Here is a 3918-nt window from a genome sequence, read left to right as displayed (position 1 = left end):
AATAATATGTTGGGGCACCTGGGTGGCTCAGTCAGTTAAGCGTCCTACTTCAGCTCAGGTCATGGTCTCACGGTTTATGGGGTCGAACCCCGCATCGGGCTCTGTGCTGACAGCTAGCTCAGAGCTTGGAGCCTGTCTTCAGATCCTGTGACTCCTTCTCTCTCTGACCCTCCCCTGCTCACGCTGTCTCTCTATCTCTCAAAAATAAATAAAAACATTAAAAAAAATAATATGTCAATATTGGTTCAATTGTGTTAACAAACTGAGGTATATTAAAAATTTTGTAGTTATTTAAGTAAAAATCAATTCGAATAAGGCAGTATCCAGTCTAGCAGATAGAAAGGAGCTCTATGAGATGTACAAAGTGAAATACTTTTATAGGCAAAAGGGAAGAGGAACAAGGAAGTTATACTAGGCAAAAAAGCAAGTTGGTTATTGCACAGTTAATCCTTTAGGGGATGACAGGTGTCTATCAGATTATTTAGTGCTGACCAAGTGATTCCTGACTAATTGATTTAGGACTCCATTTCTGGGAGAGCTGAAACTGCAATTAAATTTAGTTTCAGTTTGGTGGGTTTGGTGATGTGGTGCTTAGCATAAGCAACTCCGTTTTGGGCTTGTTGTCTGGTTTTTAGCAATTACAATAAATGTATCATATTATTATAAGATGTTAATAGGGGAAACTGGGTGTGGGGTAAATGGGTATTCCTTGTATTTTCATGATTTTTCTGTAAATCTAAAGCTATTCTGAAAAATTAAGTTTATATTAAGACAAATTAGTAGTAAGAATTCTGGCAAGCTTTACCAAGAAACAGAGAAGATACTGATAAAATCTAGTATGAAGAGAGGCAAATATTGACAAGCACCACAGATATTTAAAAAAATTAGACCACCTTTCCAGGATGCATGGGGCTTTGCACTACCCCATGGCTGCCATGGGCCTCAACAAGGGACAGAGTGACTGAAACATGAAGCTAGCTGAGGACAGCCACCACTGCCATGGGGGCCTCACCAAGCACATCAAGTTCTTGCGACACGATCGGGGAGGTGTGCAGCTTCTCCACATCCAGTTGGCTCATCCTGGAGCTAAGGACAAGCGGGCCCAGAAGTTCATCAAGAAAGCGGTGGAAACACACATCTGCCAAGAGGGAGAGAGGGGAGCTGAGCACCGTCCTGGCTGACATGGACTGAGCCCCAAATCCTCTCCTACCTCTGTGCATAGTAAAACCTTTTCAGGAGAAAAACAATTAGATGACGCATAAATCTTTTTTTCCTCTTTTAATAAGTGTATTGATTTTGAGAGCAAGAGAGAGTGAGGGGGTGGGAGATGGAGGGGGGCAAAGAGAGAGAGAGAGAGGGAGAGGGAGAATCCCAAGCAGGCTCTGCACTGTTGGTGCAGAGTCCCATGTGAGGCTCAAACCCATGAGACTCAAGATCATGACCTGAGCTGAAACCAGGAGGAGGAGGCGTAACCTACTGAACTACCCCGTGGCCCTAGACCAGGCAGAAATCTTGATTAGCAATGGCAGCCAGACCCTGTAAGGACTTTAAAGGGCTGAGAGAGAAGAATAGTTAACTGAAGATGGTTTATCTAGCAAAACTCAACTTTTAAGAACATGGATGGAATGAGGATATTTCCTGGGGGGAAAATAAGAGTTTACCCTCATGAATGGAATATTTATTTATTTACTTACTTACAACTACCAGATCTATTTTTATTAAGCAATAAGCAAACAAATACACAATGAGATGGGTGGGGAGAACCCAAAACACTTTTTTCCTGAACTGTTTTTAAAAACCCACTAGCTAGTATCCCTAGAAGCTGCAGCTGCCGCTGGAAAGGGATTTAATTTTCATGACCTGAAAAACTGATTAGGAGTGACCGCTTCCCCAGAAGTCCCCCTTCCCCAGAACACATGTATAAACTTGAGTGGCAGTGAGTTCCATCTAATACTCTGAAAGCCATTTCTCATTTCATAATTTACCAAAATCATACGTACAACTGCAAGAGGAAATAAACAACCCCCTCAGCATAAATAGGCCACAGTGGATTGTTAATCTTGGAGCGTCAATCGAGTAGCAAGGCTAACTGATCTTCTAAACGTTTTTATGGAGGATGGCGGTCAGACTTTCTCTGGAAAAGGTTTCGTAAGCCCGGAGGCCTAACCCTTGATGAGGCTCCAGGAGAACTTGCGCATCTCTTCACGCGCACGCAGGAGGGCCGCAAACCGTCTTCACTTCCTGCCGCTCCGCGCACACAGCACAGTTTCCGGCGAAAGGTGGTTTCTGTTTTCCTTGGTGACGCTGAACACCCAAACGTCGTGCCTGTTTCTCAGCTCTTCCACGAGGGCCGGTGGCTTTCTTTGTGCCCAGGACTACAGTCCCTGTGGTGGACACCGTCTGACGAGCGGCCTGGACGAAAGGCTGACTGGACGCCGCCATTTTCCCAGTTTCCTCCAAGACACACCCTCTCTGCCCTGGACGTCGGCTGGGACCCGCGTTCCTCGGGACCGGAAGTGCCGCCTGCTCCAAGGTTGTCAAATCCACGTGTACTGCCCAGCTCCGCAATCACTCTTTTCTGGGCGGAAGCTCTGACCCAACTCTAGACCAAACTCCCTGCGTGGAGGATAATGTGAGAACGTTGAATTCTAACCCCTCCCTGCCTGACTTCTGTGTAAAATCCACTGACAGCACACCAGAGGATTTTTACGTCTCACCGACTTTCTGGATCAACGTTGTTTTCCCAACAACTCTTGGGGGCCCTGTGAGGAACAGGTGCTGGGCCATACCTAGGTGGACCTGGGTCAGGGTTGCATTGGGGTCCCTGAATGGAACTTTTAAAGGACATACTTTAGGAAAAAGAAAAATGTCCCTAAGCTGGAGGTTCCAGGGAAAATGGCAGATAGAATAGACCTATCTAATTTTACATTTAAAGCCACATTAGAGTCCAATCACATGATGGAAGAAAATGGGAGTGTCTTTCTCAAGTAGCTAAGCCAATCCCACTTGTGTTGGAGAGTTGCTCAGGACCTAGAGGCTACTGGTGGCTGGGGATGGTGGCATCTAGAATTGAGCGAAAGCTGTTTGCGGGTTCATGTCTTTGGATCCCTGCTCCATCTCTATTACATTGGGCAGCTGTGCATCTTTCACTCTGGCAGGAAACTACCTTTATTCTCTGGGGAGAGTAAAATAAAGGAAGAATGAGGGTGTGGGAGACTATAGCTTAAAAGGATTAGGCAACCAACGGCTTACTGATTGTGGAAGTTGAGATAGCCGGCAGGCTTTCTTCCGTTAATTGGCTCCCAGCACTTTGGAGCCAAGTCTTAACTATCCAGGTGAGATTCTTCTCTGGGGCATCTGACCAGCTCACAATACTGACATCAGTGTTCCTCAACCAAGGGACCACTTTACAGTGGAGCTCAAAGTTGCCAAGCTCTACCCACGGACTAAAAACTTCCAATTGGTTTTTTAGTGTTGAGGAGGAGCAGAATATGCCACGTTGGCATGTAGATTCTTTCACTGAAGACAACTGAGGCCCAGCAGACTCAGGAAGAGCTTTTCACTGCTCCTTAACTGCCTAAAAGAATTTCAGTAAGGTGCCCATACCAGGAAAGGAGGTATTACCAGAGATAACTTTTTTTAAATGTTCATTTTGTTTATTTTAAGAGCACATATGTGAGAGTGGGAGAGGGACAGAAAGAGAATCCCAAGCAGGCTCCAAGCGGAGTCCAAAGCCCGTTGTGGAGCTCCAAACTCACCAACTGTGAGATCGTGACCTGAGCCGATATCCAGAGTCTGATGCTTAACCGACTAAGCCACCCAGGCTCAGAGATAACTTTTTATATCAGAAAGACTTCCCTACAGGGCAAAGTAGACATTTCTTTACCAAACATTTGCTCTTCTCATTTTCTTGTGAAT

General features: G+C 45.5%; 1 pseudogene; it reads right to left on the bottom strand.

Annotated features, from left to right (window-relative positions):
* Nucleotides 1-780: 780 nt before the first annotated feature.
* Nucleotides 781-2787, bottom strand: LOC115296108 (annotated as a pseudogene).
* Between the last annotated feature and the right edge of the window lie 1131 nt (nucleotides 2788-3918).

Source organism: Suricata suricatta, chromosome 7 (genome assembly GCF_006229205.1).
Source record: "Suricata suricatta isolate VVHF042 chromosome 7, meerkat_22Aug2017_6uvM2_HiC, whole genome shotgun sequence".
NCBI classification, from domain to species: Eukaryota; Metazoa; Chordata; class Mammalia; order Carnivora; family Herpestidae; genus Suricata; species Suricata suricatta.
Note: the sequence above shows the minus strand (reverse complement) of the source record. Positions and strands in the feature narration are given on the sequence as shown.